Source organism: Oncorhynchus mykiss, chromosome 30 (genome assembly GCF_057628025.1).
Source record: "Oncorhynchus mykiss isolate SJ-2025 chromosome 30, ASM5762802v1, whole genome shotgun sequence".
Lineage (NCBI taxonomy): Eukaryota > Metazoa > Chordata > Actinopteri > Salmoniformes > Salmonidae > Oncorhynchus > Oncorhynchus mykiss.
The window spans coordinates 10,777,501-10,792,429 of record NC_143051.1 but is presented as its reverse complement, the minus strand read 5'-3'; the positions used below and the strand labels follow the sequence as shown (position 1 = coordinate 10,792,429).

General features: G+C 47.1%; 1 long non-coding RNA gene across 1 annotated transcript; it reads right to left on the bottom strand.

Annotated features, from left to right (window-relative positions):
- Positions 1-12,052: 12,052 nt before the first annotated feature.
- On the bottom strand, positions 12,053-14,115 carry LOC149970198 (uncharacterized). Its single transcript, XR_016493496.1, has 2 exons — positions 13,840-14,115; positions 12,053-13,711 (listed from the first exon to the last, which is right to left on the bottom strand). It is a non-coding gene; the product is annotated as an uncharacterized LOC149970198 (long non-coding RNA).
- Positions 14,116-14,929: the final 814 nt, after the last annotated feature.

Genomic DNA, 14,929 nt, shown 5'->3' with positions numbered 1-14,929 from the left:
GCATATAGGGAGGAAGTCAGAGACCTGGCCTTGTGGTGCCAGGACAACAACCTCTCCCTCAATGTGATCAAGACAAAGGAGATGATTGTGGACTACAGGAAAAAGAGGACTGAGTTCCCCACCTCCATCACGAGTGAAAACCGATTCTTGGCCATCAACCACACTCTTCACATGAGTGACCCACAAAAGGAGCAGGAGAATGACCAGAAGAAGGGGACTGCAGGGTCTTGCAAAAGTCAAGCACCTTTATCATGACATGGTGGAGGCATGCAAAATCTATCTATAGACGAGCGCATGGTTGCCTCAAATGATTGAATTGGCTTGAAGCAATATTTGAAAAATAAGCTGTCCAAATGGGACTACAAGCTCTTTTGTGCTGATTCACATGGAAGTTTTTAATCTATGAAGGCAAGGCGATCACACCCACTGGGAAGGGCCTTAGTTATGACTCTGTCATGTAGTTGATGTACTCCCAAGTACTTGTATGAAGTGACTACCTCCAGTTCTAAACCCTCAGAGGTTGTTGGACACTAAAAAAGCTGACCGCCTCTACTATTCCTGTTTCTGTGAAGGATGGGGGGTGTCAACCTATCTGACGCTCTGATAGGCTACTACCATTCCTGTTTCTGTGAAGGACTACAATGTCAGCATGGGGGGTGTCAACCTATCTGACGCTCTGATAGGCTACTACCATTCCTGTTTCTGTGAAGGACTACAATATCAGCATGGGGGGTGTCAACCTATCTGACGCTCTGATAGGCTACTACCAGGTCCTCCACAAGACCAGGAAGTGGTATAAGACTTTTTTCTACCACTTTGTGGTAGGGGTGGCAGGGTAGGTAGCCTAGTGGTTAGAGCGTTGGACTAGTAACCGGAAGGTTGCAAGTTCAAACCCCCGAGCTGACAAGGTACAAATCTGTCGTTCTGCCCCTGAACAGGCAGTTAACCCACTGTTCCTAGGCCATCATTGAAAATAAGAATTTGTTCTTAACTGACTTGCCTAGTTAAATAAAGGTTTAAAAAAAATGCTTATATTCTTCACAAGCAGATGGACAAAGCAAAAGGTCAAACCGTCCTCAAACCGTGTTAGAAATGGCTGAATTGGCCGAAAGCAACCTCACAACCATCACAAGACCCCCCACAAAAGGTGAGCACCACTATCCAACACACAAGCCAAAGACAAAATGGGGGGGGTGAAATGCTAGCTCTCCTGTCTGAAATGCCAGTTCTCTTTCTGTTTCCTGTCACACAGTTGGCATGGGAACTGTCTGCCACCATGGAAACAGAGAAGCCATTCCTCTGCATCTCGCTTTGTGGACGGTATAGACTGGAGGGAGGAGAGGAGAGGGATTGGGAGGTGTGGGGGAAAAAGAGGATTGGGGAAGAGATGGATTTTCATTGATGTGACAAACGTGCCATTTATACTCTCAAATATGAGTCCATCTCCACGATCGTTTAATAAATGACATACACACACAAACACATACATAACATACACACACAAACACAACACAAACTGACCTGCGTTTGCGGAGTCAGTCGCCTGTTCTCAGTCCTGAAGCGGTGGAGTTGCTTAGCGAAGAAGACAATGATGATAATACGTAGGTTGAGTGTCAGAGGCCACACCCACTACCACATACAGCACCTGGAAGTCTGTCACCACCCAATCACAACGAGAGCCCTTATTCCACATATAGTCCTGAGCATTACACTGTCATGTCTTTACTATCATTAACTGAAGACTTTTAGTTTTTATCAAATATTCTGTAATTAGCATTTCGTGATTAACTAATCATGCAAATGTAATTAACTAGGAAACCAAGGAAAATATTCAGATTACAAAGTTATAATTTTCCTAATATAACTTTTCAGATATGAAAATATCTGATCAATAGTCTTCTGAATTAATTCATAATTTATTTTACCTCACATTAGTCTCATTCTAAACGTCATAAATTGTTGGTTATCTGCACGAACCCAGTCTTCACTATGAGTCATCCATACATCAATTGTCTTAAATAAGTTATTTATTAACTAACTAAACAATCACAGAAGTGCACACACAAACAAACAAAGTAAATATGGTTACAAGAAATGATAGGGGAATGTGCCCTCGTGGGCTAAACCGGCATGGCGGCTTGGTGTACAACAGGGAAGTGGGGGTAGACTGAGATAAGACAGTTGATAATTATAACAATTGAAATGCTAATCCTTTGCCCATGAACGCTCACTCATTCAGGAACAATTGCAATCAATATACACTGCTCAAAAAAATAAAGGGAACACAAAAAAAACACATCCTAGATCTGAATGAATGAAATATTCTTCTTAAATACTTTTTTCTTTACATAGTTGAATGTGCTGACAACAAAATCACACAAAAATTATCAATGGAAATCAAATTTATCAACCCATGGAGGTCTGGATTTGGAGTCACACTCAAAATTAAAGTGGAAAACCACACTACAGGCTGATCCAACTTTGATGTCATGTCCTTAAAACAAGTCAAAATGAGGCTCAGTAGTGTGTGTGGCCTCCACGTGCCTGTATGACCTCCCTACAACGCCTGGGCATGCTCCTGATGAGGTGGTGGATGGTCTCCTGAGGGATCTCCTCCCAGACCTTGACTAAAGCATCAGCCAACTCCTGGACAGTCTGTGGTGCAACGTGGCGTTGGTGGATGGAGCGAGACATGATGTCCCAGATGTGCTCAATTGGATTCAGGTCTGGGGAACGGGCGGGCCAGTCCATAGCAGCAATGCCTTCCTCTTGCAGGAACTGCTGACACACTCCAGCCACATGAGGTCTAGCATTGTCTTGCATTAGGAGGAACCCAGGGCCAACCGCACCAGCATATGGTCTCACAAGGGGTCTGAGGATCTCATCCCGGTACCTAATGGCTGTCAGGCTACCTCTGGCGAGCACATGGAGGGCTGTGCGGCCCCCCAAAGAAATGCCACCCCACGCCAAACCGGTCATGCTGGAGGATGTTGCAGGCAGCAGAACGTTCTCCACGGCGTCTCCAGACTGTCACGTCTGTCACATGTGCTCAGTGTGAACCTGCTTTCATCTGTGAAGAGCACAGGGCGCCAGTGGCGAATTTGCCAATCTTGGTGTTCTCTGGCAAATGAAAAACGTCCTGCACAGTGTTGGGCTGTAAGCACAACCCCCACCTGTGGACGTCGGGCCCTCATACCACCCTCATGGAGTCTGTTTCTGACCGTTTGAGCAGACACATGCACATTTGTGGCCTGCTGGAGGTCATTTTGCAGTGCTCTGGCAGTGCTCCTCCTGCTACTCCTTGCACAAAGGCGGAGGTAGCGGTCCTGCTGCTGGGTTGTTGCCCTCCTACGGCCTCCTCCACGTCTCCTGATGTACTGGCCTGTCTCCTGGTAGCGCCTCCATGCTCTGGACACTACGCTGACAGACACAGCAAACCTTCTTGCCACAGCTCGCATTGATGTTCCATCCTGGATGAGCTGCACTACCTGAGCCACTTGTGTGGGTTGTAGACGCCGTCTCATGCTACCACTAGAGTGAAAGCACCGCCAGCATTCAAAAGTGACCAAAACATCAGCCAGGAAGCAAAGGAACTGAGAAGGGGTCTGTGGTCCCCACCTGCAGAACCACTCCTTTATTGGGGGTGTCTTGCTAATTGCCTATAATTTCCACCTGTTGTCTATTCCATTTGCACAACAGCATGTGAAATTTATTGTCGATCAGTGTTGCTTCCTAAGTGGACAGTTTGATTTCACAGAAGTGTGATTGACTTGGAGTTACATTGTGTTGTTTAAGTGTTCCCTTTATTTTTTTGAGCAGTGTATATATTTACGCTCAGTGTGTCGTCGGAATCTCTGCTGAAAAGTTTGTTTCTGTTGAAGAGTTTTCGTCCTCTCTCTCTCTTTCTCTCTCTCTCTCTCTCTCTATCTCTCTCTCTCTCTCTCTCTCTCTCTCTCTCTCTCTCTCTGTCGTGGTTAGAATGGATAGTTCAGAGTGACATTCATTCATTTCGTTATAGATGTTTCAGCGGTTGTCGTTCTTCAAGTTCAATGATACTGAATTCCTAGCTGCAGACTAGTAATGATATGTACTGTCATGTTGTGTCTTGTCTCTGTCCTTTCCCTTCACCCTGTCTCCCTCTGCTGGTCGTTGTTAGGTTACCTTTTCTCCCCCGCTTTCCCCCAGCTGTTCCTTGTCTCCTCTAACTACCCATTCACCCCGTTTCCCACCTGTTCCCTTTTTCCCTCTGATTAGGTCCCTATATCTCTCTCTGTTTCTGTTCCTGTCCTTGTCGGATTCTTGTTTGTTGTGTTTCATGCCTGAGCCAGACTATCGTCATGTTTGCTGTAACCTTGTCCTGTCCTGTCGGAATCTGCCGGTCTATCTGAGCCTACCTATGTTTGGTTATTAAAGAAGCTCTGTTTAAGTTAGTTCGCTTTTGGGTCCTCATTCACTCACCATAACAGAAGAATCCGACCAAGAATGGACCCAGCGACTTCGGATCCTCTCCACTCAGCCGTCGGGATCCAGGGAGCGATGCTAGGCAGACACGAGCAGGAAGTGTCTGCTGCTCGACATGCCGTTGAGACCCTGGCCACCCAAGTCTCCAACCTCACAGAACAGGTTCACCATCTCCGCCTCGATCCACCGGCCACTTCCAGGGCTTTCGAATCTCCGGAGCCCAGAATCAATAACCCGCCGTGTTACTCTGGGGAGCCCACTGAATGCCGCTCGTTCCTCACCCAGTGTGATATTGTGTTTTCTCTCCAGCCCAACACTTACTCCAGGAGCACTGCTCGTGTCGCCTACGTCATATCTCTCTTTATTGGACGGGCTCGTGAGTGGGGCACGGCAATCTGGGAGGCAAGGGCTGAGTGTACTAACCAGTATCAAGACTTTAAGGAGGAGATGATACGGGTTTTTGATCGATCTGTTTTTGGGGAGGAGGCTTCCAGGGCCCTGTCTTCCCTATGTCAAGGCAATCGATCCATAACAGACTACTCTATTGAGTTTCGCACTCTTGCTGTCTCCAGTGGCTGGAACGAGCCGGCCTTGCTCGCTCGTCTTCTGGAGGGTTTCCGCGCAGAGGTAAAGGATGAGATTCTCTCCCGGGAGGTTCCTTCCAGCGTGGATTCCTTGATTGAACTCGCTATTCGCATTGAGCGACGGGTTGATCTTCGTCACCGAGCTCGTGGAAAGGAGCTCGCGCTCTCCGTCGCCTCCCTCTCCGCATCACTACCATCTTCCTCTGCCGGCTCGGGTGCTGAGCCCATGCAGCTGGGAGGTATCCGCATCTCGACTAAGGAGAGGGAACGGAGAATCACCAACCGCCTCTGTCTCTATTGCGGTTCCGCTGGTCATTTTGTCACTTCATGTCCAGTAAAAGGCCAGAGCTCGTCAGTAAGCGGAGGGCTACTGGTGAGCGCTACTACTCCTGTCTCTCCTTCAAGATCCTGCACTACCTTGTCGGTCCATCTACGCTGGACCGGTTCGTCAGCTTCCTGCAGTGCCTTAATAGACTCTGGGGCGGAGGGCTGTTTTATGGACGAGACCTGGGCTCGGGAACATGACATTCCTCTCAGACAGTTAAAGGAGCCCACGGCCTTGTTCGCCCTGGATGGTAGTCCTCTCCCCAGGATTCAGCGTGAGACGCTACCTTTAACCCTCACTGTTTCTGGTAATCATAGTGAAACCATTTCTTTTTTAATTTTTCGTTCACCTTTTACACCTGTTGTTTTGGGCCATCCCTGGCTAGTTTGTCATAATCCTTCCATTAATTGGTCTAGTAATTCTATCCTCTCCTGGAACGTCTCTTGTCATGTGAAATGTTTAATGTCTGCTATCCCTCCTGTTTCCTCTGTCTCTTCTTCACAGGAGGAGCCTGGTGATTTGACAGGGGTGCCGGAGGAATATCACGATCTGCACACGGTGTTCAGTCGGTCCAGGGCCACCTCTCTTCCTCCACACCGGTCGTATGATTGTAGGATTGATCTCCTTCCGGGAACCACCCCCCCCCCGGGGTAGACTATACTCTCTGTCGGCTCCCGAACGTAAGGCTCTCGAAGATTATTTGTCTGTAGCTCTTGACGCCGGTACCATAGTCCCCTCCTCCTCTCCCGCCGGAGCGGGGGTTTTTTTTGTCAAGAAGAAGGACGGGTCTCTGCGCCCCTGCATAGATTATCGAGGGCTGAATGACATAACAGTGAAGAATCGTTATCCGCTTCCTCTTATGTCTTCAGCCTTCGAGATCCTGCAGGGAGCCAGGTTTTTCACTAAGTTGGACCTTCGTAACGCTTACCATCTCGTGCGCATCAGGGAGGGGGACGAGTGGAAGACGGCGTTTAACACTCCGTTAGGGCACTTTGAATACCGGGTTCTTCCTTTCGGCCTCGCTAACGCTCCAGCTGTCTTTCAGGCATTAGTCAATGATGTCCTGAGAGACATGCTGAACATCTTTGTTTTCGTTTACCTTGACGATATCCTGATTTTTTCACCGTCACTCCAGATTCATGTTCAGCACGTTCGACGTGTCCTCCAGCGCCTTTTAGAGAATTGTCTTTTTGTGAAGGCTGAGAAGTGCACTTTTCATGCCTCCTCCGTCACATTTCTCGGTTCTGTTATTTCCGCTGAAGGCATTAAGATGGATCCCGCTAAGGTCCAAGCTGTCATTGATTGGCCCGTCCCTAAGTCACGCGTCGAGCTGCAGCGCTTTCTCGGCTTCGCGAACTTCTATCGTCGTTTCATCCGTAATTTCGGTCAGGTGGCAGCTCCTCTCACAGCCCTTACTTCTGTCAAGACGTGCTTTAAGTGGTCCGGTTCCGCCCAGGGAGCTTTTGATCTCCTCAAGAATCGTTTTACATCCGCTCCTATCCTTGTTACACCTGACGTCTCTAGACAGTTCGTTGTCGAGGTTGACGCGTCAGAGGTGGGCGTGGGAGCCATCCTTTCTCAGCGCTCCCTCTCTGACGACAAGGTCCACCCATGCGCGTATTTTTCTCATCGCCTGTCGCCGTCGGAACGTAACTATGATGTGGGTAACCGCGAACTGCTCGCCATCCGGTTAGCCCTAGGCGAATGGCGACAGTGGTTGGAGGGGGCGACCGTTCCTTTTGTCGTTTGGACTGACCATAGGAACCTTGAGTACATCCGTTCTGCCAAACGACTTAATGCGCGTCAGGCGCGTTGGGCGCTGTTTTTTGCTCGTTTCGAGTTCGTGATTTCTTATCGTCCGGGCTCTAAGAACACCAAGCCTGATGCTTTGTCTCGTCTCTTCAGTTCTTCAGTAGCCTCCACTGACCCCGAGGGGATTCTCCCTGAGGGGCGTGTTGTCGGGTTGACTGTCTGGGGAATTGAGAGGCAGGTAAAACAAGCGCTCACTCACACTCCGTCGCCGCGCGCTTGTCCTAGGAACCTTCTTTTCGTTCCCGTTCCTACTCGTCTGGCCGTTCTTCAGTGGGCTCACTCTGCCAAGTTAGCCGGCCACCCTGGCGTTCGGGGTACGCTTGCTTCCATTCGCCAGCGTTTTTGGTGGCCCACCCGGGAGCATGACACGCGTCGTTTCGTGGCTGCTTGTTCGGTCTGCGCGCAGACTAAGTCCGGTAACTCTCCTCCTGCCGGCCGTCTCAGGCCGCTTCCTATTCCCTCTCGACCGTGGTCTCACATCGCCTTAGATTTTGTCACCGGACTGCCTTCGTCAGCGGGGAAGACTGTTATTCTTACGGTTGTCGATAGGTTCTCTAAGGCGGCTCATTTCATTCCCCTTGCTAAGCTTCCTTCTGCTAAAGAGACGGCACAAATCATCATCGAGAATGTTTTCAGAATTCATGGCCTTCCGTCAGACGTCGTTTCGGACAGAGGTCCGCAATTCACGTCTCAATTTTGGAGGGAGTTTTGCCGTTTGATTGGGGCTTCCGTCAGTCTCTCTTCCGGCTTTCACCCCCAGTCTAACGGTCAAGCAGAACGGGCCAATCAGACTATTGGTCGCATCTTACGCAGTCTTTCTTTTCGTAACCCTGCGTCTTGGTCAGAACAGCTCCCCTGGGCAGAATACGCCCACAACTCGCTTCCTTCGTCTGCGACCGGGCTATCTCCTTTTCAGAGTAGCCTCGGGTACCAGCCTCCGCTGTTCTCATCTCAGTTCGCCGAGTCCAGCGTCCCCTCCGCTCAAGCTTTTGTCCAACGTTGCGAGCGCACCTGGAAGAGGGTCAGGTCTGCACTTTGCCGTTATAGGACGCAGACTGTGAGGGCTGCTAATAAGCGTAGAACTAAGAGTCCTAGATATTGTCGCGGTCAGAGAGTTTGGCTCTCCACTCAGAACCTTCCCCTTAAGACGGCTTCTCGCAAGTTGACCCCGCGGTTCATTGGTCCGTTCCGTATTTCTCGGGTCATTAATCCTGTCGCAGTTCGACTTCTTCTTCCGCGATACCTTCGTCGCGTCCACCCGGTCTTCCATGTCTCCTGCATCAAGCCCGTCCTTCGCGCCCCCGCTCGTCTTCCCCCCCCCCCCCCCCATCCTTGTCGAGGGCGCACCCATCTACAGGGTCCGTAGAATTTTGGACATGCGTCCTCGGGGCCGTGGTCACCAGTACCTCGTAGATTGGGAGGGGTACGGTCCTGAGGAGAGGAGTTGGGTTCCCTCTCGGGACGTGCTGGACCGTGCGCTGATCGAGGATTTCCTCCGTTGCCGCCAGGTTTCCTCCTCGAGTGCGCCAGGAGGCGCTCGGTGAGTGGGGGGGTACTGTCATGTACTGTCATGTTGTGTCTTGTCTCTGTCCTTTCCCTTCACCCTGTCTCCCTCTGCTGGTCGTTGTTAGGTTACCTTTTCTCCCCCGCTTTCCCCCAGCTGTTCCTTGTCTCCTCTAACTACCCATTCACCCCGTTTCCCACCTGTTCCCTTTTTCCCTCTGATTAGGTCCCTATATCTCTCTCTGTTTCTGTTCCTGTCCTTGTCGGATTCTTGTTTGTTGTGTTTCATGCCTGAGCCAGACTATCGTCATGTTTGCTGTAACCTTGTCCTGTCCTGTCGGAATCTGCCGGTCTATCTGAGCCTACCTATGTTTGGTTATTAAAGAAGCTCTGTTTAAGTTAGTTCGCTTTTGGGTCCTCATTCACTCACCATAACAAGTAATTAATATCAAAGACTTGTTCTTATTCTGTCGGTATCCATAGTCTAAGAGTTTAACCACGTGGGATGGTTAAAAGATTCAGCAATCATCTCAAACCTTGGCCCTCTTGTTATCGAGGTAAGCTGGTCTGAGCTCATGGGCGGTCCTCTGATTTAGTTCAACTCAAAGGGGAATTGGAGTTTCCTTCATTAAAAAGTCAAAAATCACATTACACAAACAGTATCATCCTCACTCATTCATCTTATACAACAATTAGATGTAAACCTCATATCTGAGGCTATTATATAAACAGAGTTATGGTAATGTGGCCGCACCGTCTCCCATGAGCTTCACCAAATTGCACCAAATGGACCAGTTCGTAGCTGGATTCTTCACCGATCTTTTATACCTTCTCCAGAACATAAATGTTGTTTGGACCTCAAGTTCTGTGAGGTGGAAGAAATTCCTTTGTTCTCTATGAAAATTCACTCTGTCTCTATACTGTGGCCATGAGGAGATAATCTCCTCCAGGAATTTATGACCTCTCTGACCACAGCAGCCTAGTTGTAGGAGACAGAGAGAGGGGGATGGTACTCGCTGTACCCAAAGAAGGCAATGTCATGACAACACCTAGGGAGAAAGGAGGGAGAAAGTTTCAAAGAGAGAGAGTGGGATAGAAAGAGGAAGAGAGGGGGGGATGAGAGAGAGAGGGGGGCAGGGGATATAGAGAAGAGAGAGAGAGAGGGGGGAGGAAGAGAGAGACAGAGGGAAAGAGAGAGAGGGGGATAGAGAAAGAGAGAGAGGAGGATAGATAGAGAGGAGGGAGAGAGAGAGGGAGAGAGAGAGAGAGAGATAGAGAGAGTGGGAGAGGAGAGAGGGAATATTTAAAACAGACTAGACAGACAGGTAGTAGAACAAACTACCTCACTGCCTATTGCATTTATACTGAACAAAAATGTAAAGTGTTGGTCACATGTTTCATGAGCGGAAATAAAATATCCCCAAAAATATTATTTCTCTCAAAAGTTGTGTACAAATGTGTTTACATCCCTGTTAGTGAGCATTTCTACGTTGCCAAGATAATCCATCCACCTGACAGGTGGCATATCAAGAAGGGTGATTAAACAGCATGACCATTGCACAGGTGCACCTTGTGCTGGGGTAGCTACACTTGTTGGCCACTAACATATTATGATAGTGTGTGCGTGTGTTGACACTGATACACTGTGACAGAATGTTGTTCTCTGGGACTACATGGCAGATGGTCCTCGCTGGGTGGGTCCACACACATTTCAATATGCTGTGTACTCACACACACACACAGAGACAGACAGACAGACAGACAGACAGACAGACAGACAGACAGACAGACAGACAGATTGATGTTCATAGGGAGCTCAGGTCATCCATCCTATTACGGCCCAATAGAATATCCTCCTTCCTCTCCCATCCCTCTCTTCTTCCTCCCCAGTTCTCTCCTTTCACCTCCTCCTTCTCCAGACCAGAACTCAACTGTCCTGCAACCACACCCCCACATACACACACACATGAGGGGAGGGGGGGGCGTTGACACAAAGACAACAACAAGTGTTTCTATTCTGTAATACCACACTGTCTGAATTCCATTGGTCAGGCTATTCTGTAACATCTTGTTAACATATTTTTAACATATTCAAATTCTGGTGCACATTGCTAAATAATGAGGGATTGATACATTCATTTTGGGGGGCTTTTAAATGTCTCATGAGCTTAGTTCGACTGTCTTACTGTCACAACTTCCGCCGAATTCGGCTCCTCTTCTTGTTCGTTCGGCGATCGACGTCACCGGCTTTCTAGCCATCACAGCTCCATTTTTCAATAATCCATTTGTCTTGTCTTGTTTCCATACACACCTGGTTGTCATTTCCCCAATCAATATACGTGTATTTAACCCTCTGTTTCCCATCATGTATTTGTGTGTAATTGTTTCATGTTATTGTGGTGTCTTATTACGCGCTTGAATTAGTTCTGTTCCGTGTTTTGAGCGCGTTTGATTTATGTAGCGCTCTCGTTGTGGAACTAAAATAAAGTGCGCCTGTTTACATCACGCTACTCTCCTGCACCTGACTTCGCCTCTTATACACTCGATGACACGTACTACATTTACAACCCAAAATATAAGCTTGATGTACTACATTTTGTGTTAATGATGTAATTGTAAACAAACACTGTATAGCTTCAAAACGTGGTTAAAACTATTATTTCCACCTCATTGATGGCCAATCCTTGCATCCATAGCTCAAACTTTGAATTTGAGAGTGGTCAGAGGGCTCCCGAGCGGCGCAGCGGTCTAAAGGCATTTCATCTCAGTGCTAGAGGTGTCACTACAGACCCTGGTTAAATTCCAAGCTGTATCTCAACTGGCCTCAATTGGGAGTACCATAGGGCGGCGCACAATTGGCCCAGCGTCGTCCGGGTTTGGGTTTGGCTGGTGTAGGCCGCAATTGTAAATAAGGATTTGTTCTTAACTGACTTGCCTAGTTAAATGAAGGTTAAATTAAAAAATGTATCCAGCCCCACCTCTCAGCAACAAAACATTTATTGGTGTCAGCTTTGTCGATGTTTGAATATCAGGATTGCCACTTTAATGTATGTTTGAATTATTACAGATTTCTCCTTGAGGAGAATAAAACTTGACCACCTGTAAGACTGAACCAGTGTTTCATTCCACTTCAGCAAGCCAACTGTACATTTGAGAATTTTAAGTGTTTTTGACATAATGTATGTTTGAGTGGGTTTTGTTTCTGTTTAACCATCATACTACCAACATATTTTACATATATGGATTACCAACTGCGGTCATTTTAACCCCAAGAAGAAACTATTGGCAAATCATAGCAAAATATCAACTTAACATTATTTACATATAATAAGAATTATCTGAAATTCAAAAAAATAACCAAAACAGGCTATTTCATTTACATTTAATTAGCATATTCTGTAAAACGAAAATATGATTATTTTTACTTAAACAATGTGCAGCTTTTTCCCAAAGTACAATCCACATTAGTACAAAAAAGCTGATTTAACATCGTTTGATTGTAGTATCATTTCACTTTTAGAATTTTGAAGTGTGTGGTAGAAACGACTGCCATTTAAAGGGGCAGTAACCAAGAAATATACTTCATTTTCATTGATCTCATTCATTTATCCTGAGAGACATTGACCAAAAAAATACCTTTTGTTTTCTTTATCTACTTACCCCAGAGCCAGCATTAGCATTACTGCTAGTGAAACAATGGGAGTAGTAAGGCCTATGGCAGAATGCTTCAAAAAACATGCCCAAATCATCAAAATCACTACAAACCAAATGGTATAGCAACCCACATACAATATTGCAATTATATAATATTGGAGGATATTATAGAAATTCTGGTATTTAGATAACATTTTCCGTATAATTTTTCTCTCTCCAGAGAATACACACCAAAACAGCCTCATGTACATTTAGAGAGTAGCTGGTTTCTGTATTACAGTTCTATCATGTATTCATACCATTGACAGACTTTTATGAGCTGTTTTGACTGCAACTAAGCATACAGTGGCTTGCCAAAGTATTCACCCCCCCCCCCCTTGGCATTTTTCCTATTTTGTTGCCTTACAACCTGGAATTAAAATGGATTTTTGGGGGGTTTGCATCATTTGATTTACACAAAATGCCTACCACTTTGAAGATTCTAAATATTTTTTATTGCGAAACAAACAAGAAATAAAACAAAAAAACGGAACTTGAGTGTACATAACTATTCACCCCCCGAAGTCAATACTTTGTAGAGCCACCTTTTGCAGCAATTACAGCTACAAGTCTCTTGGGGTATGTTTAAGCTTAGTACATCTAGCCACTGGGATTGTTGCCCGTTCTTCAAGGCAAAACTGATCCAGCTTCTTCAAGTTGGACAGGTTCCGCTGGTGTACAGCAATCTTTAAGTCATACCACATATTCTCAATTGGATTGAGGTCTGGGCTTTGACTAGGCCATTCCAAGACATTTAAATGTTTCCCCTTAAACCACTCGAACGTTGCTTTAGCAGTATGGTTAGGGTCATTGTCCTGCTGGAAGGTGAACCTCTGCCCCAGTCTCAGATCTCTGAAAGACTGAAACAGGTTTCCCTCAAGATTTTCCCTGTATTTAGCGCCATCCATCATTCCTTAAATTCGGACCAGTTTCCCAGTCCCTGCCGATGAAAAACATCCCCACAGCATGATGCTGCCACCACCATGCTTCACTGTGGAGATGGTGTTCTCGGGGAGATGAGAGGTGTTGGGTTTGCACCAGACATAGCGTTTTCCTTGATGGCCAAAAAACTCTCATCTGACCAGAGTACCTTCTTCCATATGTTTGGGAAGTCTCCCACATGCCTTTTGGCGTGTTTGTTTATTTTATTTATTTTCTTCTTTAAGCAATGGCTTTTTTTCTGGACACCCAGCTTTGTGGAGTGTACAGCTTAAAGTGGTCCTATAGACAGATACTCCAATCTCCACTGTGGACCTTTGCAGCTCCAAACAGGGCAATCCTGTAGTAGTGTTCTCTCCCAACTCCTCACGATCCAGCAGGTGGTACATCCCACCTGAACCCACAGGAGAGGTTACACATGGAGGGAGAGAGATAGAGATGTGTTATAGAGGTAAGAAAGAAAGAAACAAGATTACATGGCAGAACAGGCGAGAGACATAGTTTGTGTATGTGTGTACTCACTAGTAGAAGAGAGGCTAAAGAAATAGCTGGCGACAGCACCAGTCTGAATCACATCACGTAGAGCATCCTGCAGAAAACACTGTTAGTCACAAGCTCTCTCACACTGACACACCTGTGTCCTCAGGTTGTACATGACACCCATGATACTGGACAGGAAACTAAACTCAGACACAAGCTCTCTCACACTGACACACCTGTGTCCTCAGGTTGTACATGACACCCATGACACTGGACAGGAAACTAAACTCAGACACAAGCTCTCTCACACTGACGCACCTGTGTCCTCAGGTTGTACATGACGCCCATGACACTGGACAGGAAACTAAACTCAGACACAAGCTCTCTCACACTGACACACCTGTGTCCTCAGGCTGTACATGACGCCCATGACACTGGACAGGAAACTAAACTCAGACACAAGCTCTCTCACACTGACACACCTGTGTCCTCAGGCTGTACATGACGCCCATGACACTGGACAGGAAACTAAACTCAGACACAAGCTCTCTCACACTGACACACCTGTGTCCTCAGGTTGTACATGACACCCATGACACTGGACAGGAAACTAAACTCAGACACAAGCTCTCTCACACTGACACACCTGTGTCCTCAGGTTGTACATGACGCCCATGACACTGGACAGGAAACTAAACTCAGACACAAGCTCTCTCACACTGACACACCTGTGTCCTCAGGCTGTACATGACGCCCATGACACTGGACAGGAAACTAAACTCAGACACAAGCTCTCTCACACTGACACACCTGTGTCCTCAGGCTGTACATGACGCCCATGACACTGGACAGGAAACTAAACTCAGACACAAGCTCTCTCACACTGACACACCTGTGTCCTCAGGTTGTACATGACACCCATGACACTGGACAGGAAACTAAACTCAGACACAAGCTCTCTCACACTGACACACCTGTGTCCTCAGGTTGTACATGACGCCCATGACACTGGACAGGAAACTAAACTCAGACACAAGCTCTCTCACACTGACACACCTGTGTCCTCAGGCTGTACATGACGCCCATGACACTGGACAGGAAACTAAACTCAGACACAAGCTCTCTCACACTG